This window comes from Pinus tabuliformis, chromosome Q (genome assembly GCF_031772625.1).
Source record: "Pinus tabuliformis cultivar Carrire ecotype Pingquan chromosome Q, CPIR1, whole genome shotgun sequence".
Classification (NCBI taxonomy): domain Eukaryota; kingdom Viridiplantae; phylum Streptophyta; class Pinopsida; order Pinales; family Pinaceae; genus Pinus; species Pinus tabuliformis.
In genome coordinates this window covers 934,420,851-934,440,215 of record NC_142296.1, presented here as the reverse complement: position 1 = coordinate 934,440,215, position 19,365 = coordinate 934,420,851, and the positions used below count along the sequence as shown (strand labels likewise).

Sequence of the window (19,365 nt, the reverse complement as noted above, 5' to 3'; positions counted from 1 at the left end):
AATCCAATTTAAAAATTCAAAACTTCCTTTAACAAAAAAAATGTAATATAAAATTTTATGAAAATGGAAAAGATAAATCCAATTTAAAAATTCAACGCTCCCTTTAACAAAAAAAAATGTAATATACCAAAGATAAAATCCATAAATTTCAAATAAAAATAATGAAAAAAAAATAATTACTATCATAAATTCATTTATGATATGCAAATTTTAACAACCCATAATTTTCAATTAGTAAAGAGAAATGTTTCTAACGTAAGCAATAAGTTTTAAGGCCACTTTTGCACCCCAATAAGGATTTGCCCCCATTACAACTCAATTTTTGATTTATACACTTAGTCTTTTTATGCCCTTTCACCCAATGCCACGCTCCTATTCACCCATTGAACAAAAGCCTATATAGCTGCTTCTTACTTTACTAATGGATCATACATTTTACCCCACCCCATCCAAGTGGGAAATTTCAGTACTAAAAGTCAAGCTTAGTTGTATTGTTGGTAGTCCATAGTGTAGGTTCCATTGAGTAAGTGAAAGCCTTAAGCAAGACATCACACCATAAGAAAGAAGTCTAAACAACACACTTTTGCTAACCTAACACAATCTATTACACCAATAATGATATACATCTACATGTTACATACGAATATATTACAGTCAAACAGAAGAGAAAGAGTTTCGTGCTAGGTGGTACTAACTAGCCTGAACCGAAGAAGCCTTAATAGCTTTAATGTCTCTCCATTCTTTTCAATTTGTAAATTCATTTACAATATGCAAATTTTAACAACCCATGAAATATTTTAAAAATATATTTATAAAATAAATGTTTTTATTAATGTTGTGCTTGTTACCTTGTTTCTCTTTGGAAAAAATTTCCCACTTGTCTACAGTTTTAGTGTTTGGAATCGATTTACAGTAGTCTCACCAATATTGTTCTACACTATGCACCATTTGACCATTTTATCTTTATTAGACGATTGAATTATACTCATCTATTGATTTGAGATACGCGGATATTTGGCAGTTGTGACTGCCTAGATATACGCGGATATGTGGCAATTGTGACTGCCTAGGAACTTGTGAAGACCCGATGCTCACGGTTGTAACTCGCGAATGCTCGTTTCTTGATAGAATGTGATGGAGCATTAAATCGTGAAACTGATTTGAAAGTGATTCCTCTGGTTTTACTTGGTCGAGTCGACTATGCCGCCATTGCCACAGATTCCTCTGGTTTTACTTCACCTTAGGGAGTCGACTATGCCGTCGTTGCCACAGAATGCATTTGTAGCATACTGAGGCCGAGGTATGAATATAAATCCTTCTTACAGATTAAAGTTTCTACATAAGTTTTTCTGCCTCTCTCCTGAGCATCACACCAACTGTTAACTGTCATGGAGATTATACGCCCAGGTAATACTTTGAACTGGTAGTTTAGTGTAATTCTTGACTTCTACAGGCCCTAACTTGAACATGTCTAGTTGTTAATAGGTAAATTGCGAGCTTGTTACAGATATGGCGATAGAAAAAAGGTACAGACACCATAATGTTGTTGAAGAGTAGATTTCCCTTTCCTACCTTGTTTTCTAACTATCGTTTACCCTGAATCATGTACCCTAAACTTCCTCTTTCATCCATAGCGTCGAGGGGGTATGATGAGGTTTCGTTGCTTAATATGGTCCGTCCTCTGTTCCAGGTACATGACCAGTCCGCCATTAAATATTTTGTTCAGGGTATGACTTGGTTTGTTGCGCTGCCCTCCACAACAAATAGCTCCTGCACTCAAAGAAGTGATCCTCCGACCTACGGGAGGACGTGACAACCGCATGTCGTTTTTTGAAATGTGGGGATATTTGAAGAAATAAGGAACACTATCAGAGGAGATATATATGAGATTAGTTCTTTTTTTTAACATTAGATCCCAAGATAGTGGTGTTGGTGTTGGTTTTTGTGAAGGACAAATTGGTTTTTACCTAATTATTAATTTTTTTGTGTTCAAAATGATTTTTAAGCGCCTATGGAATTCAATTATTTATAATGTGAGGCATTTATTCACCTTTAATTTTGTTGCTTATAACATGCATCTTATATATTGATACCTTGATTAATAGATTTTCAGTTTGATTATTGCAATTTAGATGGTTATTCCCTCTATTATTATGATTATTAAGTTAACTTATTATTACATCCCAATGATTAAGAGATAATGTATGATTATGTTAGGTATAGATTTAGTTTAGACCAAGATTTATTGCACTTTTTAATTAAAGATAATATATATTTAAGATACTATTTTTGTATTACATAATAGATTTTCTCATCTTTTTAAAATAAGTTTTATCATAACAATCACTATGGATAAATATATGAAATATGTAATAATGTATATTTATAAACTACTATTAATAAATTCGTCAATAACTATCTTAAATTAATCTTAATAATTATTATTTTAAATAATTTTAACTAATCAACATTACATTATATAATGTTTTACAATAATTTTAACTAATCAACATTACATTATATAATGTTTTACAATAATTTTAACTAATCAACATTACATTATATAATGTTTTACAACAAAACTACTTTACTTGGTATTATAAATTTAAACATATAATGTCTTTTATAAAACAAAAAAGTTTATTACATTAAAAAAAATATTATTTTTATCATAAATTTAAAAATATAGAACATTACATTAAAAATTATTAATTTTATTATAAATTAAAAAGTAAAATATTTTTTATACTTGGAAAAATAAATTATTTATCAATACTCTTACTTGCAATGATTATAATCACTTGAGGCCCATCACGGAACTAGTTAGGTACATGAATAAATGAAAGTTTGAACAAATGTGCTTAATAATATCTTATTAATCCACTTGTCACCAACACAATCATAATATTAAAATACGATAAATATATTAACCCTGATGAGGTTGTTGCATACGGAGCTGCAGTGAAAGTTGTTATTTTGAGTGGAGAGGGCAATGAGAAAATGCAAGATCTCTTGCTTTTAGATATTACTCCCCTTTCATTAGGGATAGAAACTATAGGTGGGGTTATGACAGTTCTTATGACAGTTCTCATCTCTAGGAATATTACCATTCCCACAAAGAAGGAACAAGTCTTTTCTACTTACTCAGACAACTAGCTAGGTGGTTTTTCGGTCTCACTGCAAGCACCTAGTGGTTTTAATTCAATAACTGAGTCTTGCATGGGAATCACAAGATCACACATGGATTTCAGTGGTCTCAAACACAATCAAGGTGGTTAATACTTAGATTCATAGGGTACAAGCTCAAAGTCATAGAGCATCAAACTTTGAGCCAACCCTAGCATTGCTAGGTCATCCAAGCCACACTTCACAGGTCCACACTATCTTGATCAAACCTTGAAGTATTAATTTCTCCAAGAGATATGAATATCCTCATACCAAAACTTGGAAGGAGAAGAAAAAGAAATCCCATTCAGGACCAACAATCAATCAGAAAAACAAATATCTGAAATAAGGAGAGAGTAAGAGCCAAAACAAGTGATATTGAGAGGGTGAATCCAAATGAGTCTATACATCGATCCCTAAGTCTCCCTTCATCGTGTGTATAAATGAGTACTATGCATCCCTTTGTGAAACTAGGAGAGCTTGACTTGGATATTTGGTGCATTTACCCTGAGGCGCCACTTGGCTCATACTTGGCTTTCTTAAAGGGTCATCCTTGTCCACTATCATCTCAATCCACAAGAGGGGAAAAGGAATGGGAAATGCCCTCTACTTTCATCGCCCCAATCCAATCTCTTAATGACTAGTAGCATCCCATTTCTTCTCTAATCATATCACACTAAAATTCTATCAAGTAATGGTTTCCTGAGTTTGCAAGCAACTATGGCATTAATTTAGGTAGGATATGGGTTAAGGCTTTTAAAAACAAGTGAGCAAGAAAGCTTCCCCCATACTACAGATTTGTAAGGTTGTCCCTTCCTTGATTATGTTAATTAATTACTTTTAAATAATAATTGTTACATGTTTAATTGGGGTTTAGATGGTCATGGTTCTCCACGCTAGTGTTACAATCACAATTATTATTACAAAGAATAGGGGTAGAATAAGGGGATGCTACAAACCCATATCTTTAAAAGAACATCTCTCTGGACATTCTATAACATTGCATAAAAACATTAATTGATTCATATAGCTAAAACTCTTTACATCAACAAAATATTTTTATGTCTTAAATTATCCTATCCAACCATGTCATCCATTGCCTTCAAAGCTTCCACAAGGACAAATTCAACTCATTGCTTCCTTGGACACATCGAATGCATTTATGATCCTGATGTATGCACATGGCTCCTTGAAAACTAGCTCACTCAGGTTTCCTCTTATGTTCAATCACACACCTTCCAATTTTAAAGAATCCCTTTCTTTGTGTCCCCAATCCCTCAAGTTATCCATTCCCTGGCAAGAGTTCCTCGCATAAGAAGTTTCTTAATGGAGTCTCACAACCAAGGCATCCCTCTAGCTTTCTCTAATAACACAACACATTTTTCATAGCATATATCATGGGGATCAATGCATATCGTATGGTTCTAGTGTCACCACAATGGTCGAGTCCCTAAAGTCTTCAACTCCACTAAGCTTTTGTTGCACCACTCTAATATTGTTATGATATTACTTGTAATCATCATTATGCATCCTTGTTAGATAATCCATTATTTCACCTATATCACAAGCATCCATTTATTATGAGGTTAATCATAAACAAATTAAACCAAAATTTCAATAAATAATTCTTTAAATAGTTACTTTTCTTTATGGTTACTCTTTGCTTCCTTTGTCTCCACAAGCAATAAGCCCATCTCGTTGTCTTTAATGAAAAATATTCCTCGTACTCACATCCCAATGAGTTTCTTTACCAAAGAAGCCTCCTTGTACTACATCCTAATGAGTGTGGGGTATATTTCTCCACCCATTAGCTACTCACCTTTATGGGCCCAAGCAACCCCCATTCCGACAAGTCTAATTATCCAAAGGTTTTCCTGCATGGGCTCCCATCAGTTGCTCACCCTTTTAGACCTAGGAAACCCCCTTTTCAGGTAGTCTATCTATCCAATGGATTTTCTACATGGGGTAATCATTATATTTTTATAGCCAGGTGTCAGTCTAGCATGCTCTAATGTAACAGGCATGGTTTTTTATGGCCAATCACTCGTCTAAAGTGTTCCCACTGCACTACTCATGGAGTTTTATAGTTAAGACACTAGTTATGACTTGCTCCAATGAGGTAATGAGAATATCATGAGGTTTTCATGCCCCCACAATAGTCTTCTTCTTAAGCTCTATGCTCCATCATTTCACCTATGTCACAAGATTTAGTTTCCATGAGATATACTCAAAAATTTCAAATTTCAAATTTCATTTTCCCAACTTTGCTTCATTTAAAATCCAAATCTCATAAGCGCAAGACTTCTAGTCATATTTTCAAGCTCCCTTGTAGTTGGTATATTCTATCGTGGTGGCTTCTATCTCACGCCCCATTTCCATCATTCTACCTGCAATCTGATATTTTAATAACAGTATATGTATATATGTATATATGTATATATGTACATATATGTATATATGTACATATATGTATATATGTACATATATGTATATATACACATATATGTATATATGTATATATATATATATATATATATATATATATATATATATATATATATATATATATGTATATGTATATGTATATGTATATATATATATATATGTATATGTATATGTATATATACATATGTGTATATGTATATATACATATGTGTATATGTATATGTATATATATATGTATACATATATATATACATATATATGTATATATACATATATGTATATATGTATATATATATGTATATGTATATGTATATATACATATGTGTATATGTATATGTATATGTATATATACATATATGTATATATATATACATATATGTATATATATATACATACATACATACATATATATATATATATATATATATATATATATATATATATATATATATATATATATATATATTCTTTCATTACAATGATTGTAGACCTCCTTGTTCTTGAAATTATTACACAAATATAATTCTATATGTCTAATGAATTTCAAATAGATTGAAATGAAATTACCATAGCAGCATATGTGTGTATCACATTTATTCTAAGTAATCCATAACACAATCAATTGTTATTTCAATAGTTCAAAGATTCAAGAAAGGAGATGCATATCTTTAAATTCATGATCAATTTTAGTCCTCTATTTCTTTTAGCATGCATTACAAGAATCATTACAATCTTGCGTGTTGAAGGATACCTGCCTTAACCATACCCCTTCCTCGGAATCCATACAATACATGCATTTGCTTCACAACAAAAGATATCAATTTATATTGAAGGAATCCTTACCCAAATTCCTTTCTTTTACATTTTTATCTTTGCTTATTGCTTGCCTCACTTAATTGGCTACCATTACAAGCACCTTCAGCCAAAGCCTTTTTTAAGGAGTTCAGTTGGCTTGTATCATACTTGTTGTTGCAATATTCAGAAATCCATGAAATTATCTCAACTTCATGAATTAGTCACAACTCTATCAATTCAGTTGCATACAAGTTTCAATGAAACTTCCACATAGGCATTTACATTTACCAATTCCAATATTGCCCTGCCATTTTAAAGTTAAATTTCAACCTCTATTATTATCAAATATTTACATGACCAAGTTCATTAGTCCAAGAATATCATATGCATACTAACAAGTGGTATTTAACAACAAGAGATCATTCTTGCACACTTACCTGATGGGAATTTTATGTGACATGGAATCCATTAAATTACTTCATTTTATTACCCAAACATAGTAAGCACTAGTTTTTGTTAATATGTCATTTACGCAGCCTTCATATTTTAGATTAATTATCCTCATTCTATGATGGTCCTCAACAAACAGTTTTTCCAATGAAATGGCATCATTATACCTTTATCCCATTTTCTCATTTTTCACATATCTATAAAATATAAAATATATATTAGCCAAGCACAATTTTAGTTAAGGGAACTTACTTCTTATGTCATTTTCACAACTATCAAATCATTGTCCATTTGTTCATGTGGACCTAGCTAAGCCCCCTTGGCTTATCTGTTACCCTCAAATTCTCCCTAATGCAATTCATTACATGCATAGAATTTCATCGGGATCTTGAACTTCTAGTTGGGTTGTATTAGACTCTTCTCCATGGGCTTCTTTCATCTCCCACACCCAACAAATCAAACCAAACCACAACAAGAATGAAGAGAAAAAAAAAATAAGGAAGAACAACAACAACACATGATAGACAACATAAACCATGGCCATAATTAAAGTCAACAAAATAGAAACATGTAGCCAACGACACATGAAGAATTGCAAAACATCTTGATTCACAACACATCCAACATTATTAGAGAAAAGGCTCTTTCAGATTATCACATACGATTTTTGGGGTCAATGATTTGAACTCTCCATTGTGATTCATCATCAAGACGGACCTTGTCTAACAAAAAAAATGAATAGCGTGGAAATGCTCTAGAGAAAAAGAAAAAAACAAAACAAAACAAAAACAAACAAACAAACAAAACCAAAATAATATGTTAGAAAGTCAAATTAAACAAAACAAAACAAAACCAAAAACCAAAACAAAACAAAACGAAACAAAAAAACAAAAAACTACTGATTTAATTAATAATTATTTAAACATATAAAAACATAAACAATAAAATAAAAATAAAATTAGAAATAAAAATAAAAATTTATATTACAAAAATAAAAGAGTTTGTATATATATATAGAAACTACTATTATATATATATATATATATATAATAATAAATAAATAAGGATATGTTATCCATTTAGTAATAAAATGAGTTTTTTTTAATAAAATTTTGTAAAATGTACATATTATATTATTTATATATATATATATATAATTATGAATAATAATAAATAAATAAGGATATGTTATCCATTTAGTAATAAAATGAGTTTTTTTTAATAAAATTTTGTAAAATGTACATATTATTGTATTAATTAAGTATGAATGCATAAAAACAAATAGATATTATGTATTGATTAATAAGAATTAAATCATTTGAATTACAAATAAACATATTATTATACGTGTATTAGACATGGTATTACACATTTACTTTTTCTTTTGACTTTCTATTTGTTTATCTTTGACCAAAAATTTATGCCACTTATCCCTAGTTTAAAATTAGAATTATTTAAACATGTCTTTACAATTTAATTTAAAAATTAATTTAATACCAAATCACAAATTATATATCATCTCAACTCAATTTTGCTCTGCAAAAGAAAGAGATGCCATTTGAGTGATAACAATAAAAAAATTGTTTCATATTCTCATGCATTCACTGCCACAAACACAATTGTATTCAACTCTATATCAATCATGTTCAATTCCCATGAACTTTGTAAAAGACAATTGGTTGTGGGAAACAAGTTTCTTGGAATTGACAGCTCATTCAATTGCAACTAAGTTTCTCCATATCATTTTGAACCAAACATTGCTAAAAAAAAATGAAGTTATAAAGCTTCATACAACCAATAAGATAGGTCGCTCACCAAAAAGCAACATTTTAAATCATCTCACACCTTGTGAGCAATTCACACTCTAATTAGTTATATTTAAACTAAGCCACAGATACTAGCTACTACGTAGCACTTATAAAATTTAAATTTAATTTATATTTTTAAACCATATAATTAAATTAAATCATATTTAAAAATATAGTTGAGTAATATAAGAACTATATATATTTATATAAATAATGTTTTTAAAGATAAATCATGTTTAAGCTACTAAAAGAAAATTTTATGAAAATGAGAAAGATAAATCCAATTTAAAAATTCAATACTCTTTTTAACAATATTCAAATAAATTATGAAAATGGAAAAAATAAATCCAATTTAAAAATTCAATACTTCCTTTAACAAAAAAAATGTAATATAAAATTTTATGAAAATGGAAAAGATAAATCCAATTTAAAAATTCAATACTCCCTTTAGCAAAAAAAAAGTAATATACCAAAGATAAAATCCATAAATTTCAAATAAAAATAATGAAAAAAAAACAGTTACTATCGTAAATTCACTTATGATATGCAAATTTTAACCATCCATAATTTTCAATTAGTAAAGAGAAATGGTGCTAACATAATCAATAAGTTTCAAGGCCACTTTTGCACCCCAATAAGGATTTGCCCCCATTACAACTCAATTTTTGATTTATACACTTAGTCTTTTTATGCCCTTTCACCCAATGCCACGCTCCTATTCACCCATTGAACAAATGCCTATATAGCTACTTCTTACTTTACTGATGGACATTTTACCCCACCCCATCCAAGTGGGAAATTTCAGTACTAAAAGTCAAGCTTAGTTGTACTGTTGGTAGTCCATAGTGTAGGTTCCATTGAGTAAGTGAAAGCCTTAAGCAAGACATCACACCATAAGAAAGAAGTCTAAACAACACACTTTTGCCAACCTAACACAATCCATTACACCAATAATGATATACATCTACATGTTACATACGAATATATTACATTCAAACAGAAGAGAAAGAGTTTCGTGCTAGGTGGTACTAACCAACCAGAAACGAAGAAGCCTTGATATCTGTAATTTCTCTCCATTCTTTTCAATTCGTAAATTCATTTATGATATACAACCCATAATTTTCATTTAGTAAAGAGAAATGTTCTAAAATATATTTATAAAATAAGTATTTTTATTAATGTCGTGCATGTTACTTAGTTTTTTTCTGCAAAACATTCCTTACATGTCTATAGTTTTAGTATTTGGAATAGATTTACAATAGTCCCACCGATATTGTTATACACCATGCACTATTTGATCTTTGTTAGATGATTGAATTATACTCATCTATTGATTTGAGATACGCGGATATTTGGCAGTTGTGACTGGCTAGATATACGCAGATATGTGGCAATTGTGACTACCTAGGAACTTGCGAAGACCCGATGCTCGCGGTTGTAACTCGCGAATGCTGGTTTCTTGATAGAATGTGATGGAGCATTAAATCGTGACACTGATTTGAAAGTGATTCCTTTGGTTTTACTTGGTCTCAACGAGTCGACTATGCCGCCATTGCCACAGATTCCTCTGGTTTTACTTCACCTTAGGGAGTCGACTATGTCGTCGTTTCCACAGAATGCATTTGTAGCCTACTGAGGCCGAGGTATGAATATAAATCCTTCTTACGGGTTAATGTTTCTACTCAAGTTTTTCTGCCTCTCTCCTGAGCATCACACTAACTGTTAACTGTCACGGAGATTATACGCCCAGGTAATACTTTGAACTGGTAGTTTAGTGTAATTCTTGACTTCTACAGGCCCTAACTTGAACATGTCTAGTTGTTAGTAGGTAAATTGCGAGCTTGTTACAGATATGGTGATAGAAAAAAGGTACAGACACCATAATGTTGTTGAAGAGTAGATTTCCCTTTCCTACCTTGTTTTCTAACTATCGTTTACCCTGAATCATGTTGAAAATATAATTTCAACTGCGATCGCCGATATCGCATCGGCAAAGTCGAAGTGAAGGAATTATAAAGAAGCTTTTTTGTTTCCGACGAGCGATCGCCGATATCGCTATCGGCACATCGCTATCGGCAATATCATATGGTCGGGGTCTTTGACATGAGTAAAGTTGCGATGCGATGGAGCGGACCCGACAACATTATAAATAGTTTTTGATAAATTTTCAAGTCCGCGCTCAGGGCTTCCGATATCATTTTCGCCGTTCGATCTGCTTCACTCCTTTCAACCGTTGATTGCCCAAACCTGCATACGAACATACATTAATGCTATTGCGTGGAGTAAATTAAAAGCATGGCTGACCGCAGTAAAATAATTATGGAATTAATTGTTACCGTAGAAGTATTGGTAAGGGTTTAAATTTTAATGTTTTTTTATATATCGGGGATATGGGCATGTAATTTTTTTTTAAGTGTTGACCATTTTGAGAAACGTGCTGCAGTAAAAAAAACTAATAGGCTGTAATGTTTTAAGATATATGTTGGCCATCAAAAGAAACCATGGTGCAGCGAAAACTAGGTGTGGTATGTATTGAACACACAGCAGTGTGTAAAAAGATAAGAACAAGGTGATGTAATTTTTTTTGGTGTAGCGAAAAACCATGTGTGGTTTTGCACAGCAGTGCATAAAGGAAATGGTAGAGCGAATTTTGTAAGCCTGTGTAATTTTGTTTTTCACAGCAGTAAAGTTATGTAAACTTTTATTACAGCAGTAAGTTGTTTTTTTTCACAGCAGTGAATATAAAAGGGATTTTACAGTGGTAAATCTTGGCATCAGGTTTTAATGAATAGAATGTTTTAAATGGTGGTGAAATACTCTGTCTCTCAGTGAATTTTTTTTTAAGTCTTCTGTGCACAAAAGATCTTGGAGTAAAGTAAGACAGAGCATTGCCTCTGTGTGTTTGAACATTTGGTTTTTGGTATTTTCCCCATTGAAAAACACCCAACAGTGGTATCAGAGCAGGCCCAGGCTCTTTAAAGAAGTTAAAGAAGCTGAAGGGAGAAGGTTGTTGCTGCAGCAAAACTTCTCAGGCAGACAGAAGACTCAGACATCAAAGGATTCAGGTATTTCAAAAGTTTTTTTTGTGTTGCTGAAGAAACAGTCAGTTGTTTTTAAACATACACAGTCAAGGAATGGCTAGCACAAGCACTGGTATGAGTTTGTTTAACACCCAGCTCCCACAGTTTAATGGGAAGAACTATGACTACTAGTCAATAACTATGACAGCCCTGCTTGCTTCCCAAGATTTATGGGAAATAGTTGAAGAAGGTTTTGAAGAACCAGCAGATGAAACTGAGTTCAATGCATTAACTCAGGGAGAGAAGGATCTGCTGAAGAACAATAGGAAGAAGGACTCAAAAGCCCGTGTGTTGTTGTATCTAGCAGTAGACCAGAGTATGTTTCCAAGGTTAGCAGCAGCTAAGACAGCCAATGAAGCATGGCAAACCCTTAAGACAGCCTATCAAGGCATGGAGAGAGTGAAGACAGCTAAACTACAATTGCTGAGAAAGGATTTTGAGAACTTGAACATGAAGGAGTCAGATAACATTGACTCATTCTTCACTCATGTGATTGGTGTAATCACACAAATGAGAACTCATGGAGAAACCATTGAAGACAGAAGAATTGTGGAGAAAATATTGAGGGTCTTACCCTCAAGGTTTGATGCCATAGTCACCACCATTGAAGAGACAAAGGATCTCTCAAGCTATTCAGTTGATGAGCTACATGCATCACTGATAACACATGAGCAGAGGTTGAGTAGGAATGAAAACTCATCTCTTGAGCAAGCCTTCAAGACCCAGATGTCCTTTGGAAGAAGCAGAGGTCAAGGCAGAGGAAACAAAAGAGGAAGAGGCAGAAGCCAGAACAGAGGTGGAAGGAACAGCCCATCAAATGCACAAGGAAGAGGCAGCAATCCAAATCAGAACCAAGGTCAAGGCAGCACCCAACAAAGAGATAAGTATCAGGCTCAAGGACAAAGGTATGATAAATCTAATGTTCAATGCTATTATTGCAAAAAGTATGGACATTATGCTAGTGATTGTAGAAAGAAACATCATGATATGAACAACAGACATAATGCAAATGTTACAAGAGAAAACAGCAGTCAAGAAAATGTCCTGTTAGCTTGTAACATGGCTGAAACACATAGTGAAGACATATGGTTTTTAGACTCAGGTTGCAGCAACCATATGACAGGGAATATAGCCCTCTTTTCAGCCTTAAATCAGAATTTGAAATCAGAGGTCACACTAGGAACTGATAGTAAAGTGTCTGTTATGGGAAAAGGGGAGGTAAAAATATTTACAAAACAAGGAGAAAGGAAAACCATAGCAGATGTCTACTATGTCCCCGGAATGAGATGTAACCTATTGAGTGTTTTACAGCTTATCCAAAAGGGTTACAATGTTTATTTTGAAAATGATGTGTGCACCATCAAGGATATACCACCCAGCAAAAGATGCATTGCTGAAGTGAAGATGACAAGGAACAGGATGTTCCCTCTCAGGATCAGGGCAGACTTGAAGAACAAGAATGTAATTGCAGCAGTCACCCAAGAGGCCTTCCAAAGCGTGCCAAAGGATGAGAACTGGTTATGGCACTTGAGATTTGGGCATCTCAATTTTGGAGGCCTAAACTTATTGAGCAGAAAAGGAATGGTAAAGGGATTACCATTGATAGAGAAACCGGACAGCCTATGTGAAGGCTGCATTTTGGGAAAACAACATAGAGAAAGTTTTCCATCAGGGAAGAGCATAAGGGCAAAGGCACCCTTAGAGATTATCCACTCAGATTTGTGTGGACCAATGCAAGCACCATCATTAGCTGGCAGCCTATATTTCCTAACATTCATTGATGACTGTACAAGAAAGACTTGGATATATTTCCTTAAAAACAAAAGTGAAGTGTTTGAGAAATTCCAAAACTTCAAGGCACTTGTTGAAAACCAAAGCGGGCTGCACATTAAAGTTTTGAGAACTGATAGAGGAGGTGAGTACATCTCCAAGGAATTCCTAAGATTCTGTAGAGAAAATGGAATTCATAAACAGTTTACAACTCGGTACACCCCACAGCAAAATGGAGTTGCTGAAAGGAAGAACAGGACCATCATGGATATGGCGAGGAGCATGTTGAAGGCAAAGCATTTGCCGAATGAGTATTGGGCTGAAGCTGTACATAGTGCAGTTTATATACTGAACAGGTGTCCTACAAAAGCAATCAAGAACAAAGTGCCAGAAGAGGCATGGAGTGGGAGAAAGCAAGGAGTCACCCACATGAGAGTTTTTGGGTGTGTGGCCTATGCACACATACCAGATCAACTAAGAAGGAAGTTGGACAGCAAAGGGGAGAAATGCATCTTCATTGGATACAGTGATGAATCCAAAGCCTACAGGCTGTACATCCCATCTACCAAGAAGTTCTTTGTAAGCAGGGATGTTCAATTCATTGAGGAGGAAGCTTGGGATGGAAGCATAGAGAAAACAGTGAATGTCAAGAACTGTTTGTCTCATGATGAAGATGAAGAGGAGGTGGCTGAAATGCATCCCCAAACAGCAGCACCAACACAAGAACAGCAAGGGACACCATTGAGGATAAATGAGAGTGCTTCTCCAAGCACACCACAAGGAGGAAATTCAAGTGCATCTTCAAGCACTTGCACACCAAGTGAACGAGGTAAGAAGTTTAGAAATTTAAGTGACATTTATGATGAAGGAATGAATTCATTATTTGCCTTGTATTGTCATGTTGATGATCCTATTCATTTCGAAGATGCAATTAGAGATAGGAAATGGATAGAAGCTATGGATGAGGAGATGAATGCCATAGAGAGAAACAAAACATGGGATTTGGTTGAGCTACCAAAAGGCAAAGAAGTCATTGGTGTGAAATGGGTCTACAAGACCAAAAGCAATGCTGAAGGCAAGATTGAAAGGCATAAAGCAAGGCTGGTTGTTAAAGGCTACAAGCAGCAGTATGGGAGAGATTATGAGGAGACTTTCGCCCCGGTTGCAAGAATGGAAACCGTGAGAGCAGTGCTGTCCATAGCAGCTCAAAACAAATGGAAAGTCTACCAAATGGATGTGAAATCAGCATTCCTAAATGGAGTGTTAATGGAAGAGGTCTATGTGGAACAGCCTCTCGGCTATGAGAAGAAAGGTGAAGAGCACAAAGTGTGCAAATTGAAGAAAGCTCTTTATGGGCTGAAGCAAGCGCCAAGAGCATGGTACAGCAGGATAGATTCATATCTATTAGATAATGAATTTGACAAATGTGAAGGAGAACCCACAGTCTACATCAAGGAAAAGGATGGTAAAATTTTAATTGTTGTCTTGTATGTTGATGATGTGATTTTCACAGGTAATGATGTTCAGCTCATTAAGAATTTTAAATCAGTCATGAAGGATGAATTTGAAATGACTGATATGGGTTTCTTGAGATACTTCTTAGGCATAGAAGTAGAGCAAAATGAAAAAGGAATTTTTATATCTCAAGCAAGATATGTAAATCAAATTTTGAGCAGATTTAAGATGGAAGAATGCAAGGCAGCAATCACTCCCACAGTGATGGGATTAAAGCTCAGCAGAGAGGACAACAGCAAGGATTTTGATCCTAGCTTGTATAAAAGCATTGTGGGCAGCCTTATGTATTTAACAGCAACTAGGCCTGATTTAATGTATGCTGTTAGCTTAATTTCCAGATTTATGGAGAGGCCAAAGGAGGCACATTGGCAGGCAGCAAAGAGAATTTTGAGGTATGTCAAAGGCACTAAAATGTTTGGAATTCTATATCATGCCTCAGAACATTCAGATTTGGTTGGGTACACAGATAGCGATTGGGCTGGAAGTGTAGATGATCGGAAGAGCACTTCCGGTTATGTTTTTAATATGGGTTCAGGAGCCATTTCATGGGCTTCTAAGAAGCAGTCCATTGTAGCATTGTCTACAGCAGAGGCTGAATATGTGGCAGCTACAGCAGCAGCATGTCAGGCAGTATGGATGAGAAGAATGTTGAGAAGCTTAGGCCAAGAGCAGGCAAAAGCGACAGTCATCTTTTGTGACAATAGCTCAGCTATTGCATTGTCAAAGAATTCAGTGTTTCATAAGAGAACGAAACACATTGATACAAGGTTTCACTATATCAGAGAATTGGTAAGCAATGGAGAAATCAGTTTACAACATTGCAGTACTCAGGAACAGGTAGCAGACATTTTGACAAAGCCATTGGATCAGAAGAGCTTTGAATTTTTGAGGAAGTGTTTGGGTATGATTGAATGCTCGACAGTTGAAATTAAAGGGGAGTGTTGAAAATATAATTTCAACTGCGATCGCCGATATCGCATCGGCAAAGTCGAAGTGAAGGAATTATAAAGAAGCTTTTGTGTTTCCGACGAGCGATCGCCGATATCGCTATCGGCACATCGCTATCGGCAATATCATAGGGTCGGGGTCTTTGACATGAGTAAAGTTGCGATGCGATGGAGCGGACCCGACAACATTTTAAATAATTTTTGATAAACTTTCAAGTCCGCGCTCAGGGCTTCCGATATCATTTTCGCCGTTCGATCTGCTTCACTCCTTTCAACCGTTGATTGCCCAAACCTGCATACGAACATACATTAATGCTATTGCGTGGAGTAAATTAAAAGCATGGTTGACCGCAGTAAAATAATTATGGAATTAATTGTTACCGTAGAAGTATTGGTAAGGGTTTAAATTTTAATGTTTTTTTATATATCGGGGGTATGGGCGTATATGCTTATTACATAAATTTTGTATGGGATATGGGCATGTAATTTTTTTTTAAGTGTTGACCATTTTGAGAAACGTGCTGCAGTAAAAAAAACTAATAGGCTGTAATGTTTTAAGATATATGTTGGCCATCAAAAGAAACCATGGTGCAGCGAAAACTATGTGTGGTATGTATTGAACACACAGCAGTGTGTAAAAAGATAAGAACCAGGTGATGTAATTTTTTTTGGTGTAGCGAAAAACCATGTGTGGTTTTGCACAGCAGTGCATAAAGGAAATGGTGGAGCGAATTTTGTAAGCCTGTGTAATTTTGTTTTTCACAGCAGTAAAGTTATGTAAACTTTTATTACAGCAGTAAGTTGTTTTTTTTCACAGCAGTGAATATAAAAGGGATTTTACAGTGGTAAATCTTGGCATCAGGTTTTAATGAATAGAATGTTTTAAATGGTGGTGAAATACTCTGTCTCTCAGTGAATTTTTTTTTAAGTCTTCTGTGCACAAAAGATCTTGGAGTAAAGTAAGACAGAGCATTGCCTCTGTGTGTTTGAACATTTGGTTTTTGGTATTTTCCCCATTGAAAAATATCCAACAAATCAGGTACCCTAAACTTCCTCTTTCATCCATAGCGTCGAGGGGGTATGATGAGGTTTCGTTGCTTAATATGGTCCGTCCTCTGTTCCAAGTACATGACCGGTCCGCCATTAAATATTTTGTTCAGGGTATGACTTGGTTTGTTGCGCTGCCTTCTGCAACAAATAGCTCCTGCACTCAAAGAAATGATCCTCCGACCTACGAGAGGACGTGACAACCGCATGTCGTTTTTTGAAACGTGGGCATATTTGAAGAAATAAGGAACACTGTCGGAGGATATATATATATATATATGAGATTAGTTCTTGTTTTTAACATTAGATCCCAAGATAGTGGTGTTGGTGCTGGTTTTGGTGAAGGACAAATTGGTTTTTACCTGATTATTAATTTTTTGTGTTCAAAATGATTTTCTAAGCCCCGATGGAATTCAATTATTTATAATGTGAGGCATTTATTTACCTTTAATGATGCTGCTTATAACCTGCATCTTATATATTGATACCTTGATTAATAGATTTTTAGTTTGATTATTACAATTTAGATGGTTATTCCCTCTATTGTTATAATTATTAAAATAACTTATCATTGCATTACAATGATTAAGGGATAATGGATGATTATGTTAGGTTTAGATTTATTTTAGACCCAGATTTATTGCACTTTTTAATTGAAAATAGTATATGTTTAAGATAATATTTTTGTATTATATAATAGATTTTCTCAACTTTTTAAAATAAGATTTATTATAAAAATTACTATGGATAAATATATGAAATATGTAATAATGTATATTTATTAACTACTATTAATAAATTCGTCAATAACTATCTTAAATTAATCTTAATAATTATTATTTTAAATAATTTTAACTAGTCCACATTACATTATATAATGTTTTACAATAATTTTAACTAATCAACATTACATTATATAATGTTTTACAACAAAACTACTTTACTTGGTATTATAAATTTAAACATATAATGCCTTTTATAAAACAAAAAAGTTTATTACATTAAAAAAATATTATTTTATCATAAATTTAAAAATAAGAAACATTACATTAAAAATTTATTAATTTTATTATAAACAATCATAAATTTAAAAATAAGAAACATTACATTAAAAATTTATTAATTTTATTATAAACTAAAAAGTAAAGTACTTGTTTATACTTGGAAAAATAAATTATTAATCAATACTCTTACTTGCAATGACTATAATCACTTGAGGCCCATGACGGAACTAGTTATGTACATGAATAAATGAAAGTTTGAAGGAGAAGTCTTTTCTACTTACTCAGACAACTAGCTTGGTGTGTTGATTCAAGTGTATGAGGGTGAGCGAATTTAGACCAGGGACAATAACTTGTTGGGTAAATTTGAAGTTTCTGGTATTCCCTCTACTCCCCGAAGAGCTCCCCAGATCATTGTGTGCTTTGATATCGATGCCAATGGTATTCTAAATGTCTTTGCCGAGGAAAAAACCATTGGTCACAAAAACAAAACCACCATTACAAATGACGAGGGTAGATTGAGTAAGTATGAGATTGAGAAGATGGTTCGTGATTCTGAGACATACAACGCTGAATATGAAGAGCACAAGAAGAGGGTAGAGGCCAAGAACTCTCTGGAGAATTGTGCATACAACATAAGGAATACCATTCAAGATGATAAGATTGTGGCAAAGTTAGATCCATCTTATAAAAAGAAGATTGAGGATGCCCTTGAACGGACTATCCAGTGGTTGGATAACAACCAACTTGCAGATGCTGACGAGTTGGATGACAAGAGGAAGGAGCTGGAGAACACTTGTAATCCCATCATTGCTAAGATGTACCAAGACATTGGTTCTGATATACCTGGTGGAGCACATGGAGCTGTTGGATCTCCTTAACAGGGTTATTCTGCAGCTGCAGGCTCGGGGCCTAAAATTGAAAAAGTTGATTAAATAATTTTCACCTTTATATTGTGTTAGAAGATGATAGAGCACACTTACAAACCATGATTTAGAAGGTGAATGGTTTCTCAATTTTGGGCGTTATTGTTTTATTTATTTTACTTTTATAGTGGTGGAATAATGAGGATTTAGGTGGATTGTCTCTCAATTTTAGACATGAGAATTGAATGTTGTTGTTTTGACTCGTAAGGAGAAGAGAATTTGTGTTGGATAGTAAGAGGATTTGTGTAATGACTTGCAGCTCCGGCTTGAAGTGCGACAGCGTTCCGGCATAAGTGCGAGCTCATTCAAGTGTGCGATATGATGATATGCACATATGTGGAGGGCGAGCGAGTGTTTATACGCATGGAGCATGGTGTTTAACGTTATGGAGGCCGACCTATGAACATGGGCAAAGT

The 19,365-nt window shown here is 33.9% G+C and overlaps 1 pseudogene; it reads left to right on the top strand.

Annotated features, from left to right (window-relative positions):
* Window positions 1–2,928: 2,928 nt before the first annotated feature.
* On the top strand, window positions 2,929–18,904 carry LOC149222532 (heat shock 70 kDa protein 4-like; annotated as a pseudogene).
* Window positions 18,905–19,365: the final 461 nt, after the last annotated feature.